Below are 16536 nucleotides of genomic sequence, written 5' to 3'. Positions count from 1 at the left end.
AGAATGTAAGAGAACTTTCTGTACGGTTTATAATTCTAAAACTCATAAGAAATTTAAAATTCTATAAGTCTAAAACTTGTAAGAAATTTAAAATTTATTTTAAAAACATTTCCACCAAGTGAATACTCAACAAAGTAAATTTAAAAATACCCAGAGTAAAAGTGCAGTGCGCAAAGTTTATAATACAGGGGAATTCCATTGGGCATTCCGGATCAATACTGAAAGTTTAATGAAAATAGGATAATATATTTTAACTTTTGTTATGCTCTTCTCTATTTGGAGTTTGTAAAAATATTATGGTGAATATCCTTGTTCATACAGATCTCATAACCTACAGAAGAAATGTTTGTCTAATCCATCTTCATCTGATACCTAAACAAGCATTTCCAAAAGCATGCACTGCAAAGCACATCATAATACATCAGTAGATTCTTTGCAAGAAAAGGTGATGTGGAATATGATGGGTGAAATGAAGGCAAGCTTTAACTATTCCTGCTTTGTGAAGCCCCAAAGGGAAAACAATCTTTTATATATAATACAAAGGAGCCAGGGTTTCATGGAATATCTTGAGACCAAATCCTAGCACTTTAGAAAATGCTGCCCTTATATTCTAAAGAGAGAACACTAATTAGAAATGTAAGGTATCCTCAAAATACACACTTTAATAGCTGGTAGTTTCATTGATGTTTTTTTCTTTTCATATTTAACCCACTGGAATTAATAATTATTCAAAGTGTGTGTGTGTGTGTGTGTGTGTGTGTGTGTGTGTGCGCGCATGTATATGTATATATGGATATAATTATATATATTATTTCTTGAGTAACTGAAATTCTCAATAACTTAAGAATAATCATGATGTCTAAGTATTGTTTAGGCATTAAACAGAAGCAAAACAGTCTAATATTAGAAATGAGAATAAAGTTCATAAAGAGAAAGAAGGAGGAGGAAACCTTTAATGGGGTTACTTCAGAATCAACTCCCTTTTACCCAAGCTTTTTACCCTTTTAGAGCACCTATCATGTGTGATGAACCACAGCCAAGGAGATGAAACTCGCTCTGAGTTCCACCAGACTTCCACCGCGGGATTTCCATTTGCCTGCACATCTTAGTAATCTTTGTAAAGAAGTCATTATTTTTCTGTCAAAATACTGCAACCTAATTTGATCATCCATTTCTACAGAAGGCAACAGAGATGAAGCAAAACTTGATTGGGGTCAGAGCCTTCTTAGTCTCTGTGCTCACTTTGATCTTAACATAAAACAACATGCTGTGTACTTCACTCCTGGTTGGTCAGGTGGATGCAGCTGAAAATTCTGAACCTAGTTTCAGTTTCACTTACCTTTTATGTTTTAGCTTTACATGCCCCGAAGGAAAATAGCATTTATGCTATTGTTACGTGCTTTGCACTGTGCAAGGAATTTTTTCCACATCACTCATTTAATCGGCACAAAACCCCTAGAAGGCCATTGTAAAGGAGGTTTAATTTAGTCAACCAGTAATGGTCTTTATTTGCTTATTGCCCTTTGCACTTTCCTGCAGGTAAAAGACTGGGTAATGTCTCTTTATTAATGTGTTTTCTAATTGCATCACTTTTGGTTTGAATGTTTTCTAGAAATCAGGGTAAAATATCTGTAAATTGCCAATCAAAAATCCTGATCCTATACTCTCAGCCCTAGACTTGCATATAAATCCCTGCCCCAATCTGATAAGAGCTTATAGTTCTTGAGAAAAGAAAATTTTGCTCTCTATTTCAGTATCCAACAACCCAACTTCAAAAAAATTGTATTTTATCTCATCCAGGGATTCTCACCCAGGAATCTCTATTGGTTCATTGTTGTTGTCTTTTACCCTCACCCGAGGATATTTTTCCATTGATTTTTAGAGAGTGGAAGGGAGAGGGAGAGACAGAGAGAAACATCCATGTGAGAGAGATACATTGAGTGGTTGCCTCCTGCATGCACCCTGACCAGGGCCAGGGAACCTGCTACAAAGGTACACACCCTTTATCAGAATCAAACCCAAGACCCTTCAGTCCGCAGGCCAACGCTCTATCCACTGAGCCAAACAGGGTAGGGTCTCTGAAGTTTTTTAATTTTTTATTATTATTATTTAATTGCCAAGAGATTCTGATGCAGCATTTTCAGTATGAGGACCAAAGTTTTATGATTCCAATCATCCCATCAGTGCTTCTGGGGGTCACTACCCACAAGATATTGTTCATTAAACCAACCTTATGATACTTAGAACCTAGGGCACCTAAAGACATTTGAGTGAAATCCTACACCTGACAAGTCTGGCTGAAAATCAAGACAATAGGAAAACATTCAACTTCCAAAAGGGAGTAGAGTACCAGAAGGAGCCTGTGAAACCCCAGAATCAGTCTTTCTGTTTCACACAGTGACATGTTGTGAAACATGGGCTATATCTGAAATGTAGTTATTTTCTCAATGTGAATGGATGCAGGCTTCTGGGAGTGTTTTTCTCAAGCCATCTTAAGCTACAACGTGAAATCTGCAGTAAAATTGGATGAAAGGCTTTGTTTCAATCTGCTCCAATATTCCCTGACATGCTCACAAATCCCCACATAGGATAAATTAGCTGGAGAGAATAGGAGCTGAGTGAGCAGGACTGGCAGACAGTGTTTTAGAATCACATACCAGATCCATATTTACACTTCCTATTTGTTGCCTGAGTGTGAAATGGGATAAATGGGGGCCTATCAGTAAATGGCACCTTAGAAAGGATGATGAGAGAAGGGGGTTAATGGATGGGTAATACAGAAACATACACAGGCTCCATTACCACACCGATGAGCAGCCTTTTATGCAATGAGTCCCTCTAATAATTTGTGTTGATGATGATTTGGTGGCAAATTAGAATCAATTAGTGAAAATTTCCATTCTTACTGTGCTGATGAGGCGTCTAACTCTGTGCTCTGTTGACTTATCTTCCTAGAATGAGGTGCCTTTTCTGTTCCCCAGATTCAGAACACAGAGCCTTGCCTTCTCATATGGTGTTTCCATACTACTTCGCTATTCAATTCTATTCAGCAATATTAGTATCATGAAGGAGACTTATATACAGAGAGTCACAGACTCTGTCCAAGACCTATGGAATCAGGATCTATGCTTCACCAAGATCTCCAGATGATTACTACACTAGTTGTTAGTCATAAGTGAGAGTGTGAGTGAAATAGGCAGAAGTTTTAGATTGCTACACTCAGTTGAATTACTCTAAAACCATGTTTTCTTCTCTCGTTCTGAAAGAATGCTACTTTGGTGTTCACTTTTTCTAGGATGGTCAGCTCCTAGCTTATGTTTTTCAGACTCCAGGCAAGAATTTCCTCAGCTTCAGATATATAGCCTACTCTTTTGCTTTAATTCATGCTGTTTTTTTTTTAATATCCCTACATTGTCTTCTGGCCCTGATATGGTAAATGCCCCTTTCTTGTGTTCCTTCAGAATCCCTGGGAAAGTTTTATCTGTCATAGCACTTAGCTCACTGCACTGAAGTTACCTGTTTACCAATCACTCCTACCAGATTACAAATTACTCTATGATATGGCTTATACCTATATCATTTTCATGTAGGATACTAACAGTGACAATATGTGCTTGGGTTTGGAAACTACAAAGAGTTTTCTTAATAGGTATTGCTTTAAGTAAACCAGTAAAACTTTATCAGAAAAAAAAAATATGGGCAGGGGGTGGCAGTGGAAGGGAGAGAGAATAAGTGACTGACTGGTTGGTACAATTAGCTAGTTGATTGCCAGGGGAAAAAATACTATATTGGGCATCCATAATGAAGAATTCATATCTAGGGTAGGCCTACACTATTCACATCGTGTTTATTGTGTTCAAGCATGGGTTATAATCTCCCAGGGCATTTGTTAATTACTGTCATAAAGTTTTAGAAAGCACTGAAGTCTTAGCTTTGTCTCAGGCCAACTGAATTAAAAAAATCTTGGAGATGGGGGGCGAAGCTTTGGTTCAGTTATTAAAATTTTAGAAATGTTTGCCATCCACTGCTCTAAGAGGGATGTATAAAATCAGTATATACGCAAAAGAGAAGAGGCTGAACATTTTGAGAATCAAGAAATTGAATTATCACCTGGATTATTCTGACCATGCCCATCCTGAAAAAGATGTGACTTAGGAAAAACATCAGTTATCTCTCCATTTTTGTAGATCTATCATATGAAAAGGGATATTTCTAATGACTCCAGAAGGTACAATAAAGAGAAACTTAAGACAGGTCAATTTCAATTCAATATATAGTGGGAATAACATTTTTCAAGACGTACTCTCTGATGTGCAAAAGGGGGAAAAAGTAACTACCTTTATCTTATCTTTCTGAAACTGAGCCTAACCTCTCTATTGAACTTCCATTTTACCTGATGTCAGAACCTATAATCTTAGTCATTTCTGAGTAAACTCTGGTGCTTCAATGTTTTCTCAGTTATTTCAGGTTTAAAGTTTAGTGAAGTCAGAATTTTTCCTCACTCTCCTCTTTTTTTTTAGACCCACATCTAGGTTTTACCTGGCTTGTGTAAAGTCCTGGTTTTAGGGGAAGATGTTCTGTGGCCTTTCCTCTGTTTTGAGCAGGTATCTGCTGAGATGTAACTTATCTGAACTAGTCTTTGGTCTCTGAATGGGTATGTCCAACAGAATGTCCAAATATCCAGTTTTATAAGCCAGGTAGCTTTTCATCTATGGGCTATCCATTTTGGATTTAACTGCTGCTCTCAGCTCATCTTTGAACCCTTCCTTAGAGGCCCCAAAACATCTAGATGTCTCTGAACCTATCCCAAAGCTGTGGACCTTCTGGGTTGCCTTTCTTGCTTCTGACAACATGTTCAGTTAACTCTAATGCTTCCTTCAAGAGCTGCCACTTCAGCAGTATTGCCCAGTCATGTATAGGAGAACCTTTTGTCAAGTGCATCCATCCAAAAATAAAATACACCAGGTCAGATTTTATTGCATTCTCTGTCATAGGAAATTTAAACAGCACTGAGGTGACCACTTTTAAGGAAATGATGGAGGGAGTCCAAGGTTATGCTAGAAGCTGGGATTAAATCACTTGTTCCTAAATGCAGTCATGCGGTAAAAATGCCTAGAGAGTTTTTAAAGCTCAAATTATTTCAAAAACCTCTGCTATTTTGCTTATTCAGAAATTTGAGGATGGAAAGGCATTTAATTTTCTGTACAACTTCACTCACTGAAATTACTGTAATAGCATCATGCACAGAGTTTGCATCCAGAGAATATTCTCTCTCTGGTGAACGTTCTATGATAGATCTGTTAATTTTATTATAAGGGAAAAACAGAGAAGGACAAAGTGATCATTACAGAGTTCCTATGAGTCACTTATTGACCAGCTCCTGACATCCCCCTCTTGGGTTTCCATGGCTTTATGCCCTTTTATGTTTTTAATTGTTAAAGTATTACATATATTAGTATTAGTATATCATTTCCCCCCCCCCATTGATCTTCCCCCAACCTCCCCTACCCCATGTTGCATGCCGTCATCCCCCCACCCCAATGTCTTGTGTCCATTGGTTGTGCTTATATGCATGCATACAAGTCCTTTGGTTGATCTGTTTCCCTCCCTCCCCAATACTCCCCAGCTTTCCCACTGTAACTTGACAGTCTGTCCAGGGCTTTACTGCCTCTATATCTATCTTTTTATTCATCAGGTTATAATGTTCTTTATTTTCCATAAATGAGTGAGATTATATATTTTTCTTTTATTGCCTGGCTTATTTCACTTAACATAATGCTCTCCAGGTCCATTCATGCTGCTGCAAATGGTAAGAGTTCCTTTTCTTTACAGCAGCATACTATTCCATTGTGCAGATGTACCATTATTTTCTAATCCAATCATCTGCTGATGGGCACTTAGGCTTTTTCCAAATCGTAGCTATGGTAAATTGTGCTGCCATGAACATAGGGGTGCATGTATCCTTTCTGATTGGTGTTTCTAGTTTCTACCCACTGAGCCAAATCAACTAGGGCATATTTTTATATTTTTAGAAGAGCAGTGGTTTAGGACATCCTATATAATAAAAGCCTAATATGCAAATTGTCCTCTCTACTGGGAGTTTGACCACTGGCTATGATGTGCACTGAACACCAGGGTGTGGTTCAGAACATGGCAGGCATTGGCAACAGGGTGCTGGCAGAGGGCAGCAGTGGAGGCTCTACCAGCCCCGATGGACCCCAATGAGAACAGTACCATGGTGGAATGTTGGAGCAGGTGAGTGGGCAGTTCCAGGTCAAGGCTGGTGGAAGTCGGGGCCCAATCACTCTACAGATGGTGACCAGCAATGGCGATGGGGGGCAGGGCCATTGACCAGCTTCCAGGTGCTGAGGAAACTGGGTGGGGGTCCAATGACTCAGATGGAGTGGGGGGAGCATGTGGGGGCCCAGGAGTCTAGGTGCTACCCAGGGTCCAGAAGTCAGTTGGGACCTGCCCTTCCACACCAGACGCTCACACTTCAATTGCCAACCAGGCATAGGAACCTCACCTGTTCACAAATTTCATGCACTAAGCCTCTAGTCCACATGTGTCAAACACAAGGCCCGCGGGCCAAATCCAGCCCGCCAGGCCTTGCAATGTGGCCCGCACCGCGCTGTCATCACTGCACTCCGCTGTCAGTTTATGACATTGTCAGTTTATGACTGTTCAGTAAACCATTCGGCCTGCGATTTAGGCTGGATTTTAGATTTTGGCCCCTTCTCTGATTGAGTTGGACACCCCTACAAGTCCATACACAATCGGGCTAAAGGTTTCTTTCTTTCTTTTTTATTTTATTGTTATTTTTAAACAGAAATTATTAGATTCTTCATTCAAGCCCTATATGTGTTATTCAGGCCCATCTCATTCCTTTGCACTTTCCTTCACCATCAACTAAATATGTCATATTATTTTAAGGTGGGAGAGTCTAGTGTGTTTTAAAGACTTGGGAAGGAAGGATGTTTCAGGGGGGAAATTGAAGATATAGAAGGGAGAGGACATATTGTCTTGGTGAGGGTGACTAAAGACAGGCTGAAGGCTATCTATAATGACAAGGATGATACACTGCTGTTTCCTAGAAATGCTCTGCATGAACATATTAAATTTTAGCAAATTTAACTATTCATCTAATGTGCCTCACCTTGCATGGTCTGGTTTCAGTTTTGGAATTGGAGAAGTCTCGAGTTCATCACAACAGGATTTCCTTTCTGTAACCTCCCCACACCCATTAGGGACATAGATGTTCTCTCATCCCTTTGAGTAGCACTGAGCCTCACTCAGCCCAGATCAAAGGCAGAGCATGTTCTAGGCTTGTAGGAATGTACATCTTTATAAGTAGAAAGTTGAGGATAGCAGCGTCTGTATAGAAAATGACAATGACACTTTTATGTTTTTAACATTCCTGGTGAAGTAGGTAAGATAGAAGGAAGTTCTGCCATTATTTCTTCTAAATTACCACCTTTTGGGTAGAAAACGGTCCAAAATCAAAGAAGCATAGATAGGAAGAGGCAGATAATAGAAAAATCAATATGAACCATCTTCCACTTGTAAGCACCTTGCTCCACTTTAGCCACTACAGGCCAAAAGCAAGATTTATTTGCTGTCTCCAACAAAGAAGGAACTCTTTAAACCAAATCAAATCAAACAAAATAAAAGCACAAAAGGAAATAAGAGCAAAACAGTAGTTAAAAGCAAATGAGTCAGTTTAAACTTTATGGAGAAAAACCTAAATATAAATTTGTAAATAGTTGTGTTTCCTTGTTTTCTTTAACCTCATATTAAAGCCACCCTATAATGCTGGATCCTGTCATCCTTTATAAGCCCAAAGAAGAAATTCTTTGTATCAGGCCATAAATTTTAAGTAACTTGGACTAGATCACATAGGTAAATCATTAGTTAGGATGTCGAGACCCAAATCCAAATTCTCAATCTCAGTTTCTTCAAATGCAAAATGGTACAGTAGTACTCATTTTATACAACCATTGTGACAATCAAATCTTATAAGAAAACTAGAGTCCCTTGGCCTGACCTTCAGGGATTGGGCTGAAACGGGCTCCCTGACATCTCCTGAGGGGTCCTGGATTGCGAGAGGGTGGAGGCCAGGCTGAGGAACACCCAACCTCCCCCCTCCCATGCATAATTGGGGCCAGGGAGGGACTCCAGGAGGCCTTCAAGGTGTGTCCAGCCCATCTCACCCAGTCCCAATTGGCCAGACCTCAGCAGCAAGCTAACCTATCCTTTAGAGTAGGGGTGTCGAACTCAATCAGAGAAGGGGCCAAAATCTAAAATCCAGCCTAAATCGCGGGCCGAATGGTTTACTGAACAGTCATAAACTGACAATGTCATAAACTGACAGCGGAGTGCAGTGATGACAGCGCAGTGCGGGCCACATTGCAAGGCCTGGCAGGCTGGATTTGGCCCGCGGGCCTTGTGTTTGACACATGTGCTTTAGAGCATCTATCCCCTGGTGGTAAGAGTGTGTCATAGCGACTGGTTGAATGGTTGAACAGTTGGACACTTACATATTAGGCTTTTATGATATAGTGTAATATTGAATAGAACTTACTATCTAATATACAAAAGCCCAGTGACCTTTATAGCAGAATGACCAGAACAACTGGTTGCTATGGCATGCACTGACCACCAGGTGGCAGATCCACAATACAGGAGCTTCCCCCTGGTGATCAGTGCGCTCTTACACCCAACCTCCCATGGCTGGCCAACCTTCCATGGTACCTCCCCTCTGCCAGCCGGCACCCCCAATAGGCCTCGATCATTGGCCAGGCCGAGGAACCCCATCCATGCATGAATTTGTGCCCTGGGCCTCTAGTTATTAATATTAGAAAGTGTTAGTTAGTTAGGTAGCAGTAACAAACAATGCTTAAAACTCTGTGGTATTCCTGGCCAGAGTGGTTCAGTGGTTGTGTCAGCCTATCAACCATGAGGTCATGGGTCCATGCCCTGGTTGTGATCTCAATCCCCAGTAGGAGGACATACAGAAGGCAGCTGATAAATGATTCAATGATTCTAAATCATCAATGATGTTTCTCTCTCTCCCTCTCCCTTCATCTCTGAAGTCAATAAAAATAAGAAAGAAAATATTTATGGGATGAAACAGAGAAGCCACATGTTTTGAGAGTCAGCTGGGAGTACTACTCCAAGTCATTCTCATGTTGAATTCTAGGTGTCTCCATCTTCCAATAATGTGCTGATTATTATGGCAAAGGAAGAAAGAGAACAGAGTGCAGGTCACCCTAGCACTTGAAGCTTCCACTCAAAAGTGATGGGGCACTTCTATTTATATTTCATGTACTAAAAGGAGTCAACTGTAGTGCTTTGTGTGCCCAGACTGAGAAAGGATAAGAGTATCTATGGCAGCCCTAAGGAACCATCATCATACTGACTGAATGGTCAAGGTCAACATGAGAAGCAGTATGACATGTGCTTTTACATATCTTATTGATGAGGAAGCTGAAGCTCATGACAGCTGGAAGATTAACCCAAGTACATGCATCTAGTAGGTTATAGAGCCAATATCTGAATTCATATCTTATAACACATTGCACCCCATATCTACTCCTAGACTTGCAAACAATTTGGTCCTGGAGTCTTCCTTTTCTGGGTGGTATCACGGGGGGGGGGGGGGGTGGCAAACACATTCTGAACATGGCATCATAGCTTTAGAACCAAAACACAAACAAAAGTGTTTGGTAGTAACATAAAGAATAGCTCTGAATGATGCTTCTGTATAACCCTCATCAATATCATAATCATCACTTTTATATTAGAAAGAAATGCCAGATTCTAGACAGAAGAGGTATGTTGAACCTAATTTGGAAATAAACAGTTTTCTACTACTAGGAGCTACTAGAAAAAGCTCGAAAAGTATTGTCATTTCCATTCCTTTGCTCACTTAGTTTTCCCAGCAACTCTGTGACAAGGTGTTATCATTTCCACTTTCAGGTAAGAAGAATGAGGCTGAAGGAGCCTGGATGTTATGCAGGGTACCACAGGTAGGATGCAGGCAGAGGTCACCTCAGCTAGGGTGTAGGCAGAAGCTGGCTCAGTGCTAACTCTGCCATCTCCTGATCTTGCAGTCTGTGCTTTTCACCTAGGTTACTGCTTTTTTGGAGACTGAATACCATGAATCTCTGATTTTGAGATGTTTTTCTTGAACCACAGTCTCTCTGTATATTTCCTGAGCTCAAAGACATGCTGTCCTTCTTGCTTCTTTGTGCTGCTACAATAGGCTTTATGAAAATTGCCCGGTTTTAGATCCACATCTCACTGAGCTTTTGGAAGTTATACCATTAGCTCTTATGTGGACACATAGAGAGCTTCAACAATAAACATGTCTGACATCAATGCCTGACAAATAGTAAGTATTCAATGTATCTAACAGATGGTACTGTGGGGGAGGGGGATACCTGGACACTAAGCATATTAAGTTCCTTTTAAAAAATGTGTTGACTGCCTACTATGAGTTTTTGCACTTATAATATACAAACAAATAAATTTAGGTCATAACCCATGAAGATTATCAATCTAGGGAAGAAAATTAAAATATAATTCTATGCTTATGGTAGAACACCATATATTTTATCTTTCAAAAATATTTAGAAATAGCTAAAACCATATTTTATTTTAAAAAAGAATGTTCATTTGTCTGTGTCCTGTCCCACATGGAACTTCCTGTCTTCATAAAGGTGGAGATGATAAAGCAAAAGCAGTTATTAGGTATATGTCAGACTGGCCTTGATTTCTCTTCACCTACTTGTGTTAAGAAGCAAAGCCAGACACAGTTGGGAATTGCACATACATACACAGGTTGACTTTTAGTACATTAAAGAAGACTTGTTATTTGATAATTGCTTCCAATAAAATCAAATACGAAGTCCTCTTCTATAGCATTTGGGAATGGTGATTTTGCTCTAGTGCTTTTATTGATCTGCCTCTGTGTCCTTTTAACAGTGGTGATTAGGATTTGATGAGATAGGGGAAGCAAATGGAGGCAGATCAGACCATTAATAATAAATGGGCATTTTGAGGGTGTACAAAGAGCAGGGATGTTCTAGGGAGAAACCTCATTTAGGATTCATATGTAAAGTTGATAGAGATTGATTATATACTCCTCATGTCCTTACCTGTATTAATGCATTTTGCCTTAGAGAAGCCTGGAAACTGCTCTAGACAGCACTTGGCAGAGTACAATCCCCTTCAAAGGCTCAATACATTTACACATCCGAAGCTAGCTGCCTGGGAAAGTGCACTGAAACACAGCCCACAGTTTGTGGTGGATGACAAGCATAGAGGAATGGTTAAGGATATTGGATCCAGTGCTGTCTACTAACTCTGGACCTTTCCCTCTATTTGTGCAATGAGAATGCAAGGAGTGTTAACCTCATCGGGTTGCACTGAGACTTAAATGACATAGTACAAGCAGAAGGCTTATAAGACAGAGTGCCTGGCAAAGAGAGAGAGTACCCTATAGATGTTATTACTATAGCTCAGGAACCTCACTAATATATTTTTGGTGAAAGTGATACTTTGTTTTTCCTGCTTTTAAAGTCATTTATGGGAAGGCAGAACTCTCTCTCTAAAGCAGGGGTCTTCAAACTACTGCCCGCGGGCCACATGCAGCCCCCAGGGGAGTCTGATCCTGCCCGCCAGGTTTTTTGGGCAGTGAGCGCAGCCAAGGTGTTACAGTAGGGATTAGTAGTTCATATAGTCCGGCCCTCCAGCTCTCTGAGGGACCGTGATCTGGCCCCCACTTTAAAAAGTTTGAGGACCCCTGCTCTAAAGGATATGTGAAAATCAGGAAGAAGAAAAAATCACAAGGACCACCCACTAACTAGAGGTGGCACTAGAGCTCAGATAGATCTTAGTAACAGATAGATAATAATCCAAAGGCTCCTCTGTTTCTCCTGTGATCTGGAATAGGCTTGGATGAGACAAATCCAAATATTTCAGAAGAAGGGCTGGGGCTAGGAGGCCTGTATTTCTCTCCATAATGCCAAAAAGCTTATCCTACCAAGACTTTCGCTCTTATGGAGAGAGCTGCTTATTATACGCACAGATTGTCATCATCCTCTCTGCAAAGCAATGAACGCTATGCCCTGCTTTGAGAAAGTCTGAAGGAGGATTCGAGTTTTATCAGATTCACATGGCAAGAGCAGATTTTGGGTAGAGGGAGAAGTAAATATTTGACAGTGTGGAAGTATGAGAAGCACATTGGTTTTCTGTAACTTTACATTGAAGGGATTAGCTAGCAAGTGGATAGTAAGGAAATAAAAGAATAGGAATTGCACTTGCATTGCTTCACTCACTGCTCCCAATGGCCTCACATTGCAGCATAAGGGACACATTGGGTGTGTCTCCAGTCGAAAAGCATGGATATATATCTCCACTAGGATACATGGATATATATCCATTACACTAAGTGTGTGTGTGTGTGTGTGTGTGTGTGTGTGTGTGTAGATATATATTGTAATGGTCACAGCCTGGGTTTGTTAAAGATTCTATGAGTGTGCATCTAGTCTCTACCACTTGTTAATTTTGTCAACTTGGGCAATTTGTTGGTCTCTGTAAGCCTCAGGGATAGAATCTACCAGTCTGAAACAGGGACCTTGATTACACCTGTTTATTGAGCTGTAAGAATTGAATGTGGCTGTGCATGCAAAGTGCTCAGCATAGTACGTGCTTATATATAAATGCTAGCACACGTTGGCTAGTAATTTTCAGGCTCTGAACTTCAAATTAAGCAGCATTTGTAAAGCTGAATTAACAATTAATAAAACACAGAGATACAAATTCCTGTAAGATGTTCTAGCTGCACCTACAATGCCAGATAGTGTAGCACAGAAGAATATTAAAATATCTGCTAATTTCTCTCAAAATAAACTCTTGGAAGCCATGTTTCAGCTTGGATCTTAAATGAATTTTCTTCCACTAAATTGTTCACTTATAATTACATTTTAGTAACTATTAAACCAAGGCAAAATTTTTAGTCATTGTTCTCTTGCACAGTGTTTCCTATATTTGGATTAGCATTCAAATTACCCAAGGACTTTTATATACAGAGTCCTAGAATCTATTTTAAGAAGTTATGAAATATGAATTAGTAAGTCCCAGGAATCTGTTCTGAAAAAGTTTCAGAATTGATTTCAATGACTTGTCAGATTTTGGAACCTCAGAGTTCCATCACAAGCTTCTGGTCTGATGTCTATGTATTTTATTTGTTTTATATTTATTTAATCAAATATAATTAATTATCTGTGTAAAATATCCCTGTCCTATAATATTTTTTCTCTGTCCCCTGCATCCTACCCTAGCATAATTTATAACACCTGAACTGTCAGAGCTGTTATTCTGTCGCTAGTATTTCTGAACCCAAAGCCATCATTCCCCTCAATATTCAGTAATCCCAACACTGCTTCCTTTACAATTAGCTAAAATGCATCTTGTAACCAACATGATGAGGCAAGGAGAGTTGCATGGGTTAACTATTGAAAAGATGACAAACAGTGAAATGATCATTTTGGGTCCCTACCTACTAGATGTTCTCAGAAGAAATAAATACACTATGCCAGCCAGATACAAATAAATGTAAAAATCATAGTAGCATTGCTATATACCATAAAAATCCCATAAATATAAAAGAGGATAATGTATTATTCACCATAAGTACTAATCCTGAGTGTCGGAGCAGAGCTAGGATCCAAGTGCAGGGGGGAAGGATGGTCCTTGGCTCTCTCTCCCGAGCAGGTGAGCTGAGGCCCAGAGCCTACGAAGCCTCTCATGAAAGCATCCAAGTAACTCCTGTCCTTTAAATATAAACTCCGTCTAAGAGACCAAGTAGAAAAGAGGATTTGCACTTCTCTCCTGTTTTTTTGTTTTTGTTTTTGTTTTTTTAAATCTTCTCTGTTAGAGAAGACACATTTTTGTAAGAGTAACCTAGCATGCAAATACCGTGAGGCCTTAATTTGCATAATAAATTATCTTTTTGGCATGGAGCTATAGATGCAAGGTGATAAAAAGACCAGTCTGTGACCCAGGATTTTTAGCTCTTTATCTGTTAGACTGAAAAATTTCCTCACACATTCTTGTAATTAGTGTTGTTTTCCAAATACAAGAAACAACTTTCTCAAAGGAACACTGATATCTTTATTTCTTGAGAGCTAGAAATGTGTATCCTGTTTAATTGTGAAATATGTATGTACATATTTTCTATCATTGAGGCTTTTGAAAATCCAAATATTCAAAGTGGTTTTGCAACTCATAAAATAGTGTGCAATTAAGTTGAGGCAGATGAATGTCACTAAAGCACTGAAGAGATTTAAGGCACAGAATGGGAATGCAAAGTCTAAGGATTCAAGGAAGATTGCATGGAAAAGTGGGAGCTGGAATTGGACCTTGAGAGTTGGATATGGTTTCCATTTGCTGGAATTTCCATTCAGCATGTGTATCATATTGGAAGTGAGGGCAGAACATGATTCAGGTTAAATGGTTCATATATCTAGTGTTGTGCTTACTTATTTTTTTGTGTTTATTTTTTGCTGCTAATTTTTTCTGCGAACATATTCATTGTAGCATATCATAAAATATACAAATCTTGAATGTATAGCTTGGTGTATAAAAATACATACATGCACACAACATACACATAAAAATATACACACATACTTAAAACACCTGTGTAATTGCCAAATGCATGGAGGATATAGACATCTCCAGCACTCCGTTTTCCTCTTTTGTACTCCTTTCAGGCACCCACCAAAAACTGTGGCAGGGGGTTAGTGAGGAACAACCAAACGACTGACCAGCAGGCTACGTGGGCAGTGAGAAGTGACCAGGCCAGCAGAAGGTTGCAGTTGGGAATGACCAGGCCAGGGGAAGGGAAGTTGGGGGTGACCAGGCCAGTGGGGTGGCAGTGAAGGGCAACCAGGCCTGCAGGGGGGATAGTTAAGGTTGACCAGGACGGGGTGGGGGGACAGGGGGAGAGTCAGGAGTGATCAGGCTGGCAGGCAGAGGCGGTTAGAGATGATCAGGCTTGTGTGTGTGGGGGGGGGGTAATTAGGGACGATCAGGCAGGCAGGCAGGTGAGCAGTTAGGAGCCAGTGGTCCTGGATTGTGAGAGGGATATCCAACTGCCTGATCCCTGGGATCAGGCCAAAACCAGCAGTCGGACATCTCCCAAGGGGTCCCATATTGGAGAAGGTGCAGGCTGGGCAGAGGGGACCCCCTTCCCCCTGTGCACAAATTATGTGTACCAGGTCTCTAGTACTTTTATAATTTTTCTTAAGTGGACATATACTTTTATTTATTCTAGGAATATATCTAGAGTATAAATTATCAAACAGTTTTCCAAAAGAGTTATACAAATTTACTTTCTGAGCATCAATATATGAGATGATATTTTGACTGCTTCCCAGCCTCATCAACATTGTCAGTCTTTTGAATATTAACAAATTTATAATTATTATATCTTCCTGGCAGATTGACTCCTTAGTTGCTATGAAATATATTTCCAGATATCTATAATACTTAGCATGTTAATGATCATATATCAATAAAATGGATTGATGCATTAATGATTAATTAATTAATATGTCTCATATTAGTACAACTGCCCAAGTTTTCTTTTGGTTAGTGTTTATATCAACTTATTTTTAATCCTCTACTCCATGTCTTTTAAGATGTTCCTCTTGTAAGCATCATTATTTTAACCTGCCAGAAAGGCTATGTTATGTAACAAAATTACTGTTTTTCTATACATAATGTAATTGCTAGTATGTTTAGGTTTAAATATACCATGGTAATATTCATGTCTTCTTTTCCCACGTTTTCTTTGTTCTCTCTTATTGTCTTTTGTCTCCTTTTATTTGCATTAATCAAATATAATTATCATCTTATCCCCCCCTCTATCAACTACAGGAATATGCTTTCCTAATGTTAACTTAGAGTTATCCTAGACAATACAATGTGCATCATACAAAAATTAACATTTTGATTCTAATATAAATTTTGAACCTCCCGGACAATAAAACCTCATAAAATTTTAACTGCATATCCTTTTCATTATTTTCATACTTTATGTGCTACTGTTGTCCTGTATTTTCATTTTAAATTTAAATCACACAAGACATTTTAATTATTATGTATACAACAGATATGATTTGAATTTACTCCATATTTATGCATGTATTGCTTTTCATTACCACATGCATTATCCTGCTTCCAACTCACAGCATTTCTGCATGAAGAATTCAGTTTATTATTTTGAATGGGGAAGGAACTATTGGCATGAAATGTCTCTGTTTTTATTTGGGTCAAAATGTTTGCTTTCATTTTTTAAGGACATTTCTGCTGAATACAGCATTTTAGGCTGGCACCCATTTTCTTTGAGGTCATTCAAGATAATTTATTCCTTCTTATACTCATTGTCTCAGATACAAGTCAGTTTTCTATCTTTTATTACTCTTTTAAAAACACTAGTGTTCCCTTCGACTTATTTAAATAGTT

Source organism: Pipistrellus hanaki, assembly GCF_964339955.1.
Source record: "Pipistrellus hanaki genome assembly, chromosome: 14".
Classification (NCBI taxonomy): Eukaryota; Metazoa; Chordata; class Mammalia; order Chiroptera; family Vespertilionidae; genus Pipistrellus; species Pipistrellus hanaki.
Note: the sequence above shows the minus strand (reverse complement) of the source record.